The sequence below is a fragment of the Pelophylax lessonae genome (genome assembly GCF_965119305.1).
Source record: "Pelophylax lessonae genome assembly, chromosome: 3".
In the NCBI taxonomy this organism is placed as follows: domain Eukaryota; kingdom Metazoa; phylum Chordata; class Amphibia; order Anura; family Ranidae; genus Pelophylax; species Pelophylax lessonae.
Window position 1 is genome coordinate 27114641 of NC_138770.1, and position 18291 is coordinate 27132931.

At 44.5% G+C, this 18291-nt stretch overlaps 3 protein-coding genes across 3 annotated transcripts in view; 2 read left to right on the forward strand and 1 right to left on the reverse strand.

Annotated features, from left to right (window-relative positions):
- The window catches only part of LOC309550260 (uncharacterized protein), a gene marked incomplete at both ends in the record, with an annotated part of 1652360 nt that overhangs the window by 1059323 nt on the left and 574746 nt on the right, over positions 1-18291 (reverse strand). The window lies entirely within an intron of this gene.
- The window catches only part of LOC309549835 (uncharacterized protein), a gene marked incomplete at both ends in the record, with an annotated part of 117844 nt that overhangs the window by 98688 nt on the left and 865 nt on the right, over positions 1-18291 (forward strand). The window lies entirely within an intron of this gene.
- Positions 1-18291, forward strand: part of LOC309549838 (uncharacterized protein) — a gene marked incomplete at its 3' end in the record, with an annotated part of 314748 nt that overhangs the window by 59954 nt on the left and 236503 nt on the right. The window lies entirely within an intron of this gene.

Consider the following 18291-nt stretch of genomic DNA (forward strand, 5'->3'; position numbering starts at 1 on the left):
GGGGAGCACACAGAGGCAGCAGAACACAAGTGAACTGGATAGGAGGAGTGGCGGTTTGGGCAGCATACAGAGGAACCAATCTCCTCCATTTTCCTCCTGCAGCTACTGGAGGAAAATGGAGGACAGTGATTTCCAGGTGTACAGGGGAGCCGCACAGGCCTCCTAGAGCACGGGGCTTGGTTGCAATTGCAACCCTGCAAACCCTGTAGTTACGCCCCTGTATTGTGCCAACAGTTTGCACAACGTGAGGGCAGACAGTACAGTTACAATGCTCATTAAAGCTTACAATCTAAGAGGGGGGTCAAAGGATACAAAAGGCAATTACTGTGGGGGATGAGCTGATGGAGAAAATAAAAGTTCAGTTGTTAGGTGGGGCAGGAAAGGCTTCTCTGAAGAGAAGGATTTTCAGGGATGGTCTAAAAGTGGACAGAGTAGGAGACAGACAGACAAATTGGGATAGGGAGTTCCAGAAGATGGGAGAGGCTTAGGAGAATCCCTAAAGTCGAGCATGGGAGGAGGTGGCAAGGGAGCTAGAGAGCAGGAGGAACAAAGAGAACAATTTGGTTGGTATTGTGAGACTAGATTAGTGATGTTACTGAGAGCTGAGTTGTGGATGGCTTTGGGGACACTGAATGGAGGCCGATAAAGGAAAAGGAATTGTCAGCACTCCAGGTAAGGTCAAAATTCAGGTTTATTGACTGGACATCCAAATATGACAATCGTGACAAGGTAGACGCTTTTCACACACTGACTATGTGCTTAATCTTTAGTAATGATTAAGCACACAGTCAGTGTGTGAAACGCATCTACCTTGTCATGATTGTCATATTTGGATGTCCAGTCAATAAACCTGGATTTTGACTAGGAGCTTTATGATGTCATTGGTTAGGAAGGGGGGTATTTTGGAGATGTTGCAGAGGTTGAAGAGGCAAGATTTAGACAGTGATTGGATATGGGGCTGAAAGGATAGTTCACAGTCCAGGATTACACCTAGCACCCTGAAATGCGGGGACGAGTGGATAGTTGAGAAGTTGATTTTGGCACAGAAGTCAGGGGAAGGGGCACGTGGGGGAGGAAATATTATGAGCTCGGTTTTAGATGGATTGAGTTTGAGGAAGTGATGTGACATCCATGTTTATATGTCTGTTAGTAAATTAGTTATATGTGAAGAGACTGATGGAGTGAGCTGAGGGGTAGAGACAAAGATTTGGGTGTCATCAGTGTAGAAATGTATTGGAAGGCATGGAGGCTATGAGCTCACCCAGGCAAGAGGTTTAGATGGAGAACAGGAGTGCATCACAGCCAAAACCAGGATGCTGGAATGAGGAGCAGAAGCACAACTGTCAGGAACCATAAACCAGGCAGAGACAGAAAATGCAGTTAAAATCACACCTGTAATGTAATAGCAAAAATAACACAGAACAGGAGCGTAGTCAAAAACAGAAGCCAGGGTTTGGAAGCCAGAACAGGTAATCAGACAAGCCAGGATCAGAAATCAATAGAGACATCAGCCAGGCCAAGTCATAACAGGAACACAGCAGAGACACACTGGAGATGTTGACCAGGCGAAGGCACAGAGGAAATCAGCAAGGCAATTAAATAACAAAAAGGGTCTGGCTGTAGGCTGGACTAATGAGGCAGGTAATGGTAACCAGGTGAGTCACTGTGGAAACAATGAATGGCTGGTAATTTAGCTGTCAGCTGAGCAGCCTCTGTGCACTGAGTAGAGAGCTCCTAATAATCGCAGAAGCCCAGCCCTGACAACAACACACTCCTGACAAACGGATTATACTACTTTTATTAATGGGGGGGGGGGGTATTTAGGGAGGATTGGAATATGTATGTCTTTATTTTTTTAGGATTCAAATAGGAATAAAGAGGGAAAAATTTCATTTGTAGTAAAAGTCCAGAATATTTTTTTTCATAATGATCCCAGTCTCAGATATTCATCCTAACGTGTGATCAGTAAAGTCTCCGGAGTACACGGAGATAGCAGGAATATGATGTGTCTTTGCAAAGCCCAAAGACAAAGTTCATCCTTCTGTTTAGGAGAGGTGGGACGCACCCAGGAGAAATGATTCTTTGTGTGCCGAAACCTCACACAGCACCCTCCACAGCTCCTCCTCCCAATGTCCCTCCAACCAGAGTCAGTGAATCCTATGACACCACACTGACCTCACAGCTCCTCCTTCCAATGTCCCTGCAATCAGAGTCAGAGAATGCTATGACATGACACTGACCACACAGCTCCTCCTTCCAATATCCCTCCAATCAGAATCAAAGAATCCTATGACACCACACTGACCTCACAGCTCCTCCCTCCAATATCTCTCTATCCGACTCTTTATTTCTGGTGCTCTTAGGATGTGTGCTGAACCCCAGGCCTCCTTACATTCAAAGTAGGGCTGTTGGATCTGCATTGTATGTAATATAAGAAACCTCAGCATGAAGTGAGGTTTAAATAAAACAATATAAATCTATTCAATATAGTAGAAAACAACTACTAGATATATAAGGTGCAGTGGTGGTATAAAGAGAAAACCACTCTAGAGAATTATCTCATCAAATTATAGATACAGATGAATAATACCAATAATAGTAATACAAGGCAAAAAACAAACACATGAAAGAACCATGCGGAAGGGTATAAATAGGATCCATGTAATCTAACTAGTAAAAAACTTTATTGGTTGAAAAATTCCCTGAATGTGGAACACATGAGTGAAATGATCCCCTCCACCAAACACAGCACAAATAACAACACACCAGACCAGTCTAGAGTGCACTAACTGTTCCAGAGGAAGCTTGTACACTCAGCAAGTGAAACGCGTCATTGACAATATACCTTGATGGGGGTCCTGGACTCTCTTTTTTTTTTTTTCTTTTAAATTTTTATTGGAATTTTAGTTTAACAATTTCAACAATAACATTTACAATTATTTGTTACTTCTGACTCATTGCTTGGTACATGTAACAACAGTTAGGGAACCTTCCCGTACCCCTTCTTCCTCTTGGAGACACCAGAGCCTTTGGGATCAATTATTATTTGATATCCATCTGCACGGATTCAGGCAACTTTACCTGCATGTCTGTATTCCAGCGTCCACCTACTACGGCTCATAGAGCTGATTTTGCTGCCTGGTTACATCATCTGCTGCTTAATTAAATCAATTGATTCTACTTCACCAGCGTCGGAGGTGTAGCCTTGGCCAGCCGGACTTTGAAGTGTAACTATGATCCAAGTGGATGGATAGTGCAAGCGCCAGCACTGAGTACTACTAGTGCCTCTCTGTGCCCCGTATCTGGAGGACCTTATCTGGGGAGTTTGCCTTGCCTTTCTGCTTTACCATGCTCCTGTCCTTAGAGATCTATAGCTTTCTTCAATTGCTTTTCCACTACTGATGCTGCCAGCCACTTCATTATTCACATCAAGTGTCATACCTTTTGTGGGTACTTGCCTTATCTCTACTTACTTTATGAGGACTAAGCATTGATGCCCTCTTTCTATTCTGGATCCCATGTTGCTCAATAGTATCTCCATTTGTTAGGACTCATCGGGACCAAACTTCCACTGAATTTTATGAGGAATGCTCTATATCAGGAAGAAAAGCTCAGTAAAAAGGTATAAGTAGTGGGGGTGCATCCATCCCGAAATTGTTTCACAAGGAATATCCTGTAGGATGGAACCCAAAGGTGGGCCTCCTGCACGGAAAAAGCGGGGGAATGGGATGTTTCTGATGCTCTTATGTAAACAGTACAGACATATAGTCAAATATTAAAGTAAAGCAGAAGATGTAGATAGAATAAAAAGATATATCCTTTATTAACACATATAAAATTTACAAAATTGTATACGGCATATATACATATCTCCAGATGCCTGTTAAAGACAAAAGAACAAAAGAGCAGATCCAACTTCAATTTGTGCCATGCACATGTGCTGGGGAACTGAAACTTGGACCCAAAGACCCCTACGCGTTTCGACTAAGTAGTCTTCCTCAGGGGGAAAGGTGGTCCAGAGTTCCTCAGAACATATATCTAAACATACAATGTAGAGAAGAGATTCACATTAACTGACATATTAAATATCAAAATTATGTAGAAAGGCCATAATGTATTGTACACTTACATTCAGTATTGGTAATTGCACTTAGAAGGTCTGCACATGTAACATATTCTGCAGGTCTCCCCTCAGGGACCCCCAAGAAAGGAAAGAGCCCGATCCAAGTCAGGGGACCACAAGGGGCAGGAGCAATGAAGGGCCGAAGCCGAACCTGATGGAGACATGGCGGGGTGGCAGGTAGGAGGGGAAAGGGGAAGAAAAAGAGATAGAGTGAAAAGAAAAAGAAGAGGAAAAACGAAAAAGAAAATTGAATAAGAAGAAAGGGAAAAAAAAAAAAAATAAGTCTTTAACAGGCATCTGGAGATATGTATATATGCCGTATACAATTTTGTAAATTTTATATGTGATTTATATGTGTTAATAAAGGATATATCTTTTTATTCTATCTACATCTTCTGCTTTACTTTAATATTTGACTATATGTATGTACTGTTTACATAAGAGCATCAGAAACATCCCATTCCCCCGCTTTTTCCGTGCAGGAGGCCCACCTTTGGGTTCCATCCTACAGGATATTCCTTGTGAATGCTCTATATCACACACTGTTTTATTTTAGCATGAGGATGTTGGTTTAATCACTACCTTTATGGTAGTATGCACTGCTTGATTTACACCCTTGTGGCTTTGTCTGTCTGAGATTTCTCGAGGATCAACACTTGTAACTCCCTTGTGGAGTAGTTGATACCCTGCACAACCACTCAGGAGTACATCAAATGTAGCACCCTCCTAGGTAGGTGCTAGTGAGGGAGTATAGGTTTTGGCTTTGTCTGCCTATCAGAGGAGCAGCAGGGAAATCTATATTGCTTTCTACCTACCAGAGAGCAGTATCTGTGAGTTAGGGCTGCTCAGTGTGTGAGTCATTGGGTCTAGAGAGTGTTTCACACTGATCCAATAAGGAGGCATGTTGGGACAGTGGGAGGAAACCTGACCAATGGGTACACAGGCTTTGATACAGTCCCAGTGATTGGCAGAGTTTGGTTGTCTCGTTGCATTGTGGGATACTGTATAAAATCCAGGAGCACATGTGCTGCGTGGTCTTTAGCTGGTGAGCAGAGTCCCGGAGGGAGGGTGCAGCTGCCTCCTCCTCTGTAGTGGTGTCACATGGTGACAGGCGGTCAGGCTGGGGACCAGAGGAAAGGAACTGAACCTAGAGGTCCAGGAGAACTGACTGGAGGGGTAGAGACACTCGAGACCCTCGAAAAACAGTATCGTGGGTACAGGGGATCGTGTCTAGGGGCCTGACCTGAGGGGGACCACCCCGGTGTAGGATAGTCAGAGGATGGGTGTCAGTCTGTGGAGTGAAAGGGGATACTAGGAAGGTATCCTGAAGATAATCTATACTATCAATTTATCTGCACAGAGACTTCATCTAAAATCCACCTAGTGGCAGGGTAAATCAGCAGCCTGGCTGCATCGCAAATAAGAAGTCCTCAACCATTGTGAATGGTTTGATTTGGAGTATCCCACTCTTCCCTTCAACCATTCCTAATTAAATAAAACAACAAAAAAATAACTACATCCCCTAGACTGTTTATTGACTGAGCCAAGGAGTAAAGTGTTAAATTGTGCATGCTGCAGTTGCTAATGGTAACCCAGGGGGACCCGAAGGTGAAGAATTCAGCAGTCCTCCAGGGGGCAGTGCTACACAAACATGTTAGTGCACTCTGGATTGGTCTCGAGTTTGGACAGTTTTTTACCATTGTCACATTTTATATGTTGTTATTTATGCGGTGTTTGGTGGAGGTGATGTTCTAATCATTTCATTCATGTGTTCCATATTCAGGGAATTTTCTATCAATAAAGTTTTTTTACTAGTTACATTACATGGATCTTATTTCTACACTTCCGCATGGTTCTTTCATGTGTTTGTTTTTTGCTTTAAATAAAAAGAAACCTGACCAGTGAGGTGAGGAGGATTCTGGGAATGTCATTTTATTTTACTATTTGTGTTCAAATCTAGAGTTTTCCTCCTGTGAAGTCTGGAGATCATATAACCATCTCATTGCCTCCACCTTCCTCCCTGATAGAATAGAGAGATGAAAAGAAGATTTGAGAAGTCACCAGAGAGATCGTCGAGGATAGGTGAGCGGTGCTGGGAAGGAGGTCATGATGGAGAATCAGCCGCCTCTCACATCACCGGGTAAGAGGAGACTTTATTGTAAAGGAGAGAGCAGTACGGAGGCTCCACCTAGATCCCCCATCATCTGATAAACACATAGAAACAATGTATTCAGTCAGTGTGTGTGTTTCCTACAGATGGATCCAGTAATGGGAACCCACCAGAGAGATGTCCCCGTCCTCTGTATTCCCGGGATTCCACACAGGAAGATCACACCATCCCTCACCATCATCAGGTAGATGAGGAACAATCACTGATAGTATCATTAGGATCTGTACATTATCTGCATTGTTACCATTGATGTCATTTTTATTCTATATTCAGGGTGGAAACCTGAGAGATTCTAAAGTTGAGGTTAAAGAAGAGATAAAAGAGGAGGATGATGAGGATGGGGTGATGGAGGAGTCAGAGTTTCTAAAAGAACACAAAGATCTGTACCAGGACACCATGGAGGAGTCATCCAGCTTCAGAAACCCACCAGAGAGATGTCCCCGTCCTCTGTATTCCCGGGATTCCTCACAGGAAGGTCACACCATCCCTCAATGTTACAAGGTTGGTGGATGGAGCATCTAGAACATGGACTTCTGGAGAGGATGTGTTTTTTCTTTTTATATAATATCACAATAATAAAGCTTATATCTTCCAGATGATATTCTCTCTCATTTTCTTGGTTTAGAGTGGAGATCCAATAGATATAGAATTTGAGGTTAAAGCAGAAGAAGAAGAAGAGACGTATGTGAGGGATGATCAGCAGTCTATGGAAGAGGATGGAATAACGGGGACATTTATAGAGGAGGACACTCCTACAGAGATCAGCACAGGTGGGTCATTAACACTAAATGCATTCCTCCACCCATACTGCTCACTGATTGGTCCAGAGTAGGGCGGGGACTGGGTGATATCAGCCTGTAATCCCCTGGTCACTTTCCTGAGCTGTGTTCCCCATCCTGTATTTCTCTCGGATAATCTTCCTTCTCTGTGCTGCAGACACAATTTATGTCTCTAGACTGGATTTATGGAGATTCTGGGATTCAGCTGGCATTAAAATGTTGATTTTTTTTTTTACCATAGATGTTGCTTGACCTAGGCACCTGGGGTATGTACCTTGAGTCTTCTGCCCCATGCCCAGGTCTATCAAGATCCCTGACAGAACAATTCTCCCGGGGTTATTTGCTCTGTTCATTACTGGCTGTGCTGGGTGGAGGGATATGTCTGTATAGTCTCACACCCAGGTCACTGAGTGCAGTCTAAGGAGATGGGAGGCAGCGGTGTGGGACCTCTGCAACTGATTACTGAACATAAATATTATGAGTCCTGACCCCTGCATTATATACTCTATGTTGTACATTACAGACTTCTGCTCTCTCCCCTCTACCCACTGCTATATATACACATAATATGGATTCTCTTTTGTTACACCCATTTCCTACCAGATGGACATTTTATATCTGATGATTTGATTGGAGGACAGACTTTTACATGTTGATAATAATTTGATAACATCCTCCCAACTTTGGAACCTTAAACAGAAAGTGATAATGAGGGAGGAGTCAGTAACCCAATGATGGTTGTCTTCAGGATCGGTCCAGTCATCATCTTGGTTGGTTAGAGGAACCAATCTGCTGATGTCTAATAATAATCTTTGTATTTCTATTTTAGTAGATGGACGGGAGATGAGGAAAACCTCAGAGGATTGTCTCACTTTGTCTCCAGACTGTAAAGTAGAAGACGAGGACATCACACAGTATAGTCCAGGAGAAAACCCGGCTACCACAAATGTCCATCCGGCACCACACAGTGTAGATGGACCATCGTATTCCTCTTATCCTGAGGAACCTCAGACTGTGAGGGACGGTGCCGTCCTTACAGCAGATAAGAGATTCTCCTGTAATGAGTGCGGGAAGTGTTTCCGTTTTAAATGCAGGCTTAATGTGCATAAAAGATCTCACACCAGTGAGAAGCCGTATTCCTGTCCTGAGTGCGGGAAATGTTTTTCACAGAAATCCACTCTTTCAAGACATCAGAGATTTCACACGGGGGAAAAGCCATATTCCTGTTCTGAATGCGGGAAATGTTTTTCAGAGAAGTCCACTCTTTCCAATCATCAGAGATTGCACAATGGTGAGAAGCCGTATTCCTGTCCTGAGTGTGGGAAATGTTTTGCACAGAAGCCTAATCTTTACAAACATCAGAGATCTCACACAGGGGAGAAGCCGTATTCCTGTCCTGAGTGCGGGAAATGTTTTTCAGAGAAGTCCACTCTTTCCGTGCATCAGAGATCGCACACTGGTGAGAAGCCGTATTCCTGTCCTGAGTGCGGGAAATGTTTTTCAGATAAGTCCACTCTTTTCGTGCATCAGAGATCTCACACTGGTGAGAAGCCGTATTCCTGTCCTGAGTGCGGGAAATGTTTTTCACATAAGATTGTTCTTTCCTCACATCAGAGATTGCATACTGGTGAGAAGCCGTATTCCTGTTCTGAGTGCGGGAAATGTTTTTCAGAGAAGTCCACTCTTTCCACACATCAGAGATTGCACACTGGTGAGAAGCCGTATTCCTGTTCTGAGTGCGGGAAATGTTTTTCAATGAAGTCCACTCTTTCCACACATCAGAGATTGCACACTGGTGAGAAGCCGTATTCCTGTTCTGAATGCGGGAAATGTTTTTCAGAGAAGTCAGCTCTTTCCACACATCAGAGATCGCACACTGGTGAGAAGCCATATTCCTGTTCTGAGTGCGGGAAATGTTTTTCATTGAAGTCCCATGTTTACAGACATCAGAGATCTCACACGGGGGAGAAGCCGTATTCCTGTCCTGAGTGCGGGAAATGTTTTGCACGCAAGTCCCATCTTTACAGACATCAGAGATCTCACACAGGGGAGAAGCCACTTTCCTGTACTGAGTGAGGGAATTATTTTGCACAGAAGTCCCATCTTTCCACACATCAGAGATCTCACACGGGGGAGAAGCCGTATTCCTGTCCTGAGTGCGGGAAATGTTTTTTGGATAAGTCCAATCTTAACAGACATCAGAGATCTCACACGTGTGAGAAGTAGTATTCCTGTCCTGAGTGAGAGAATTTTTCCTCACTGAAGTCCTGTCTTCCTGTACATCAGGGGTCCCACGCAACCCTGGAGGTGTATTAGTGCCTTGAGTGTGGGAAATGTCTTCTATATGAATGCTGGTGGACATGTGGGTAAGAAGCACACCCTGATATACACCTCAGATATACTCCATGGCTGATCTTCATCATGTAAGAAACACTTCATAAGGAGATCAGAGATCACCAAAGACATGGATTAAGTGTTGTCCCGTGTTGGCCATTGATAGCAGGAGAAAAATAAAAATGGAGTCCTTACCTTTCATTGGCTGAGTACATTTTGTGTGGGAAGATTTCATAAACACTTACAGATCTGGTTGTTATAAATGTGTTGATAAAATGTGACCCGCATTCCCCCAGTCATGGTGAATTGGGATTTCCTATAATGGTCAGTTCCATCTAGTGGCCATAATGTGCTTTCCTGAAAGATGTCTATGGCAGCATACGTTTGGGTAGCCCCTCCCTCGTTCCTCCCCCATAAGACCCCACCCCCATAAATGTTCAGGATAAGCCAATTGCTGCGTTCCTTTTTTTGTCCTCCTCACTTATAGGACCATTTTTGTATGAAGTTTTCCTACCTATTGGAAGTATTGGTGGGCGGGTCTGGTGCTGGGCAGCTGTGCGGGATGTCAGGAACTTCCTTTGGTATCCAGAAGTCTTCCAGGATGTCCCAAATGGTCTTTAAGTCCCCAGCTATCAGCGGGGTGGTGTTATGGCACACATATGTAGCGGATCCATGCCTGGAGAGTGGGCCCTGTCATCGGTGGCCATTTGCATTGGCTGGCAGCCCAGCTGTTAGCGGGGGGCCATTAAGTGTTGGACACGTGAAATTTGTTTCGGTGCGAATACAAATTCCGACAAGTTTTTGGTTATTCCTAGATTCAGATGTATCCAAATCTCCAAATGAAATTGTAATGAATTTTGTTGAAATCTGTTAAAATTTTGTTGTTTATTCATTTTCTAACAAATTCCAACTTTTCAGAACGATTCGAATTCGGGTCAGTCAAAAAAAATGATCGACCGATGCAAATTCTGTGTGAAGAAATAGCTGGTTGTTAAGCAGCAAGCCGAGAAGCCGGCCACCCGCATCCTTACCAACCATGACTCATCAGCTGTCAGCGGGCTTCCCCACTGACAGATGAATGGAAAGAAAATAATGCCGGCATTGCCTGGCAATAGAACAAAACGGCGTTGTCCCCCTCCCCCTTTCCATACCAGACCCTTCGGTTAGGGATAGACCGATATGTTTTTTTCAGGGCCGATACTGATATTTTGGTCACAACGTATCGGCCGATATTTTGTACATTTTAAAGTTTTGAAAATGAAGACAATTTTTGACACAAATCTAGTACTGAACATGTTAATATTTGTATAATGCTTAATGGCTAGCTGGCACCCTGTGGTCGATGGGTGGCTGGCTGGTACCCTGTGGTTGGTGGCTGGCTGGTACCCTGTGGTGGGTGGGTGGCTGGCTGGCACCCTGAGATGACTGGGTGGCTGGCTGGCACCCTGAGGTGGGTGGGTGGCTGGTACATGGCCGGTGGGTGGCTGACTGGCTGGTACAGGGCCTGTGACTGGCTGGTACAGGGCCTGTGAGTGGCTGGCTGGCACCCTGTGGTGTTTTGGTGGGTGTCTGGCACCCTGTGGTAGGTGGGTGGCTGGCTGGCACCCTGTGGTGGATGACTTGCTGGCACAGGGGCTGTGGGTGGCTGGCTGCAAGAGAGCTGCCCCAAAGCACCCCCCCATGTTGGGGGCATGTGGCCTGGTATGGGTTAGGAGGGGGGCACTTGTTGTCCCCCCTTTCCTGACCTGCCGAACTGCATGCTCAGGTAAAGGTGGTCTGGTATGGATTTTGGGGGGACCCCATGCCATTTATTTTAAACATTTTTCTATTGCTGGGCAATGCCGGCATTCTTTTCTTTCCAGCTGATGAGTCATGGTTGGTAAGGATGTGGGTGGGCGGCTTCCCGACTTGCTGCTTAACAACCAGCTATTTCTTCACACAGAATTTAAATTAGTGGATCGTTTCTCGACCGATCAGAATCCCAATCGTTCTCAAAGTGTGAAATGAAACAAAATCTAGAAAGCAAAATAAAATAACTAAACAGATTTATCTGAAACAAAACAAATATTTCCATTCTGCTCATGTCTATGATGTTCAGCTTAAATATTAATTAATATGGTAACTGATGTTGTATGTTTAAATAGAGAGAAAGCAGTATGGCGGGTTTTCTATGACTAAATGCTTGTAGTGTGAAACGCGTTGACAGTCTCCTTTCTCCTGCCATGTTGTCACTTCTGGATATATTCTAATAAAGGAGTATTTTGTTGGAGCATGGTTGTCCATGCAAGTTTCTTTTGATGCCTCAGTGACCAGCTGGACTTGCACTGATTGTGCGAGCAGAATAATGTGTACCAACCTAGAATGGGATATATTTGCGGGTTATCTTCACTAGTTTATTATTTTCCTCTATATAATATTTTCTAATTCTTCAATCAGCCCTCGCTGTCTTCTACTGTCTACACAGAAGCAGTGTTCCCGGATCGGTGCAACCTTGGGAGCTGTACTCAGACCCCCACGCTCTGGAAATGCCCTGTAATGTTGTTTCAGGCATTGGATCCAGCATGAGGTGTTCCCTATGGCACTTGGTGCAATGTGTTGAGTTAGCCGCAGGGTTCTATACAGGTCCAGGGTTGTAGTTCATCACTATGGAACCTCATAAATTTGGAACCCAGTCCCTGAGGAACTCTTCGGGGGTATGCCCACCATTTTGAGTAAAGCATGGACCTTATATACAGTCCAGCATTCAGGACAGATAAGACAGGGTCACCCTGTAACTTTGACCATTACTCTATAAAACATTATTAAGTCTGGAATGTATTCCCCTTACGGCATAAGCTTTTCAAACTTTGCGCTAAAATTCAGAGCTCAGTCTCAGGTGGATGACCAGGTGTTACGTCACACCACTTGTCACACCCTTTAATGCCACTTCCACCTAGAGTCCTGATAAGGTACTCCGGTGCCCTTTCACCACTCGTTGCAGGACAGTCAACACCTGGGTTACCGCGTACTCCTTTCAGACACACTGCACCCTATCTCCTACACCCTATTCCATGAGTACCACACAGGGGGATACCCTCACTTGTAGCTATGGTGGAGACCAGGAGAAAGGGAGCCAATTCTAAATCACAGGAGATTGGCTCTGCCAAAGGTCCACTCAATACTCAGCCTTGAAGTGACAATGTGTCTCTTGTACCAGAGTAGGACCCAGTTTTACCACCAATGTCCATATCCAGTTCTAGCTCTATCTCAGGCACACAACATGTGGCCTTCCTGACGAAAGCAGAATTTTCTGTCACCTTTATGGTGGTTAAGCTAGAAGCTCATTCTAGAAGAGGGGTGCAAAGTGAACAGAAGGACAGAGCAGCAGAATGTCTTAGTGGTCAACACCTTGTCCCAACCGGGACACTTCTTCCTGCATTGTAGGATGTCAGATTAGGCATTTATGAAGAGGAAGAGCTTTTCCAGCATAATAAGCAGGGATTTTTTTCAGTGGCAATGCGGGGGACTGCAAATAGGGCACCTCTAGCACTGACCCCTATTTTGGCAAGGGGGGTCTCTTGTTGCTGAGGAGGTCTATTATTGCTGGTGGAGGACCTACTATTGCTGGGGGATGGGTCTTAAATTTCTGGGGGTCAGTTGTTGCTGGGAGGGGTCGGTTGTTGCTGGGAGGGGTCTATTGATGCTGGCTGTGGGGAGACCTGTTGTTGCAGCCAGTAGTTTATTATTTGCCAGGGGGGAATCTGTTATGGATGGTCCATTTTTGTTAGGGGATCTTTCGTTACCGGCTGCAGGGAATCTATTTTACTGTTTTTCTTGTTATCTTTACCAAATTCCATACAAATTACTCAGCACCACAAAATGATACCTGGTTCTGTATTGTCTAAAAGGGCAGTACTGGGAGGTGGGTAGAGGGTGGAACCAAGAAATGGTGCTTGGAGGTGTGTAGAGGGCTGAACCAAGGACTGGTACTTGGAGATGGGTAGGGGTGGAACCAAGAAATGGTGGGTGGAACCAAAGAATGGTGCTCAGAGGTGGTTAGGGTTTGGAACCAAAGAATGGTGCTCAGAGGTGGTTAGGGGTTGGAACCAAGTAATTGTGCTCGGAGGTGGGTAGGGATGGGAACCCAGGAATGGTGCTCAGAGGTGGGTAGGGGTTGGAACCAAGGAATGGTGCTCGGAGGTGGGTAGAGGGATGGAACCAAGGAATGATACTCAGAGGTGGGTAGGGACAGAGAAAGGGGTAGTACCTGCATCTATTCTCTGGGAAAACAGGCCCTGATAATGAGTCACCTGTTTGCTTGATGTGGCCTTTGTGAGCTTAGCCATATGAGTTGTCATTGGAGTATGCTGTGTCCATCAAGGGTATACTCAGTCATGATAATTGAATGTGTCCTTGGAGGGGTGCAGCATCTTCTGGTGGTAACTTCATGTGTTGGTCTTGGTCTTGTTCTTCAGGGGTATATCTGTCTGCAGTTGCAGCCTGTGAACCGGCCCTAACCCTTGCCTGTCTTCCAATGCAATGGAAGATGGAATTAAAAATATTGATTCTATCCTAAAGAATAATAGAGTAATGGTCAGAGGTATAGGGTGACCCTGTCTTATCTGTCCAAAATGCTGGACTGTATATAAAGTCCATGCTCTACCACCAATGTCCGTTTCTGGTTCTAGCTCTTTCTCAGACACACAACATGTGGGCTACCTGACCAAAGTAGAATTTTCTGTCTCCATTCCTTGGACAGATTACGTCTTAATATGGCCATCTTTGTCCACAGCTCTAAAACTCCCCGCCTCTTCTCCCGATCCAGTTTCCCAACCGGAGTCAGATCCCGATATGCCGTTCCTAGAGGATGCAGAGACAGGAGGGAATGGTGAGGATATGGATGCCGTACTGGAGGAAGGTGCAGAGGATTTCTCTCCCCCACATTGTCATTATAATGAAGAAGGACCTTCACACAACATGCTTGCTAACGTTGAAAAGCTCATTTCCTCTGTCTGCAAGATCCTTGACATTATACCAATGAGAAGAAGATTGGGATTCTGGCACTCCAAATTGTTTATGTCTCTACAAATAAGCGGATGCTTAGGGGACCGCGGACATTATTCTCCTATATTAAACCACTTCCCGCCCAACGACCTCATATGACGTCATGGACTTTGAGTGAAGATATCTGGATGATGGGTGGAGCTACAGGCATCATTCACATATCTTCTTTTTCTGCCGGTGATTCCCTGCACCATAGAATGAATCATATGGGCTGTTCAGCCGCTTGATTGTTTTTACAGGCGCCGCCCTCCAGAAAGTAAAAAATATTGTTTTTCTTTTTATTTTAAAGTTGTCGGTCATTTTTTGATTATAGCGCATCAATTTTATTTGGGTACAGCTTTGCACGACCGCAAAATTTTCAATTAAATTAACGCAAAAAATGGCCTGGTCATGAAGAGGGGTAAATTTTCCAGGGCTGAAGTTAACTGCCAATTGCGCGGTCGTGCGACACTGTACCCAAATAAAATCGATGTCCATTTTTTTCCCACAAATAGAGATTTATTTTGGGGATATTTAATCACCTCTCCGGTTTTTCATTTTTGCACTATAAACAAAAAATTTCTGACAAAACAATATTTTTTACTTTCTGCTATAAAACTTCCAATAAAAATGTAAAAAAATGAATTTCTTCATCAATTTATGGCAATATGTATTCTGCTACATGTTTTTGTTTAAAATAAATCTCAATAAGTGTATTTTAATTGGTTTGCGCAAAAAAGTTCTTGTCTATAAACCTATGGGATATATTTATGGAATTTTTTTTTTTTTACTAGTAATAGCGGCGATCGGTGACTTACAGCGGGACTTTATTGTGGCGGACAAATCAGACACTAAATGACACTTTGTGGGAACCAGTGACACCAATACAGTGATCTGTACTAAAAATATGCACAGTCACTGTACTAATGACACTGAGAAGGGGCGACTTAAGGGTTAAATGTGTGCCTAGCCAGTGTTTTTGTATTGGGGGAGGTGCTTTTACTAGGGGAAGGCATGGATCAGTGCCTCTGCTTTGCAGGAACACAGGATCCATTCCTTCCCTACTGACAGAACGGCAATCTGCCTTGTTTACATAGCCAGATTGCCATTTTGCCTGTGTACCGAACTATCAGCGGGTGCCGGCGGATATCGCGTCTGCGGGACCTGCTGTGTAGAACCACAGTGGTAGGGAGCCGCCGGCAGAGCGCACTTGCGCACACTACCTGGAAGTGCAGGATCACGTTTATATACGGGGTTCTGAGCAGCACGGCCGCCCTGTAGCAATAAAACTGCTATAGGGAGGTTGGAAAGTAGTAAATACTTTTTTCTTTCACACCCCCAAATTTTGAGTCCCCCAAAATGATATTCCAGACTCTGAATCTAGAAGGTGTTTAAAAGGGGTCCATAAAGCAAAGAAACCAAAAACAACTGTGTGAGGTCAACCAGGAAATAAATACCAAACTGTTAATCCGAGCATGCAGCCTGCCTGGCCAGGAAAGGGGGGGGGGTGAGTGTGTGATGGTAATAAGCAGTAATATATTTCTCCCCCCTTGGTGGGAGTGGAGATGACCCATCTATAAGGATATACAGTACATACACACACAGCACAAGGCCATGTTCACACTACGAGGCATTTCTCGGGGCTGCAGTTCCTCTGAGCTCCACAAGGTGGTAATCTCACTTCTACCCAGACAGGAAGTATATATGGAAGACAGGAAGTGAAGTCAGTTATAGAAAGGAAGTGATGTCAAGTATAAAAGAGACGTTTTCGGGTGAAAGGTGAGTTGGGAGGAAGTAGATAGAAGACATTGTTGGACGTGGCAGCAGACGAGGTAATAAGATCTTATTTTCTATTTACACCCAGCAACCCCCGTCCTCTTCCTCCATAGTAACTGTGACCTCTTTTATCTCCAGCAAATGATGATACACACATATATAGTGTGGAAACCTAGATTAACCCCTTCAGGGTCAGAACATTCCTCCACTTACAGGGTCAGAAAATTCTCTTCATTCTGGAAATTTGTCACCTTTCCCACCAATCATCTTCTCACCTTAGCAGTCTCTTGTAACGAGGGATGAGATTTGGGTTCTCCTGAAATTTGCCCTTTCACACCCTTCCTCTGAAGATACAAATATCCCCATGCCTCATTTTATTAACCATGTGTCTGCCCCTCCTGTAGGCCCAGGATCGGCATGGTGAATGGAGTGGAGGGTGATCAGTTCTCAGATCTCCTCTCTGGGGAATGAATCCAGAAGAGATGAGCATTTCATCACTTCCAGGTTCAGTGCCATCATTCCCTGGTCACTGTAGTCAGTGAAGAAGCTGGTTGATCTCGATCTGTATTTCATCAGCTTCACTGGGGTCCATAGGTGACGTTGGAGGTCTAATAGACCCCTAGTGTCTCCTTAAAGAGGACCTGTCATTTATATTACGCTATCACAAAGGGGGGTATTGGCCGCACACTAGAGTGAGAGCAATGAATCTGGGGCCGTTATTACCAGGTTTCTCTAAACGAATGACCTGTAGGAGCTTTTATAGTGTTGTCTTTGCACCATGTTGGGTAATGAATTTAGACACTATTTCATGGGGACACATAGTTTTAAGAGTTGACGTAATTGTGTGTATGTGGGGGGGGGGGGAGGGGGCTTTGTTTTTACAAGCATAACATGCAGATTTTATCGTGTGTGAAAATTTAATTTTGTTTAAAGCCCATCTCTGGGGAAACAAAAAATAACCAAAACCCAAATGAGCATTTAACCCTCGTATAATGGGGGCAGCCCCACTTCAAGGGTTACATGGTCATTTATTTGTAGGGAACCAGTAAAAGCTTGTTTACTTATCTGATCCTCTGATCCCTCAATACCGGCACTCTCCTCTACTCCCCTACACTCTGGCAGTGGACTGTCCCTCCTCCTGTCTAATCAAGGGCTTTGGGCTGTGCATTGGTCTTGATGGTCTCAGAGAACCTGTGACCACTCTTCATAAAAAAATCCCCTTAATTTACCCTACATGTTCCAATTCCCACCGGGTGCAACCCGCCTATATCCCCTTATATCCCCATCCTAATATTGTCCAACCAATGCAATCCAGATAATTCTTCATTATCCGTCTACAGAGAAACCCGCATAGATCACATGACCACGCCAATGAGGATGGAGGAGGATCAGAGTCACATGACTGAGAGGTTATTAAGCCACACCCTGGAGATCATCTACCTACTTATCGGAGAGGTGAGGAGGATTCTGGGAGGTCACATGACATCACTCTTATCTCTATTAATAAAACACAGACCTGACCGGAGAGGTGAGGAGGATTCTGGGAGGTCACATGACATCACTCTTATCTCTATTAATAAAACACAGACCTGACCGGAGAGGTGAGGAGGATTCTGGGAGGTCACATGTCATCACTCTTGTCTAGTCTGGTCAATAGACCATGTTCTTATTGTAGACATATAGATGATGTCAGATAATTGATATCGGTTTATCTTTCTCCTGATCTGTAGGATTGTGTTGTAGTGAAGGAGTCTACTGGAGTGCCAATCTCAGGAGGATGGAGCAGGACCCAAATGCCCACCATGGTGCCTCCACCTCGTTCTCCGATACCTGAGAGAATCAAAGAGCAGAAGATCCTGGAACTGACCACCATGATGGTCCATCTGCTGACAGGGGAGGTGAGCGGTGCAGGGAATTCTGGGACATTATCCAGTAACAGACAAGGGATGTGTCTGGATGGTGACTGTATCATTGTGTGTTTCAGGTTCCTATAAGGTGTCAGGATGTCACTGTCTATTTCTCCATGGAGGAGTGGGAGTATTTAGAAGGACACAAGGATCTCTACAAGGACGTCATGATGGAGAATC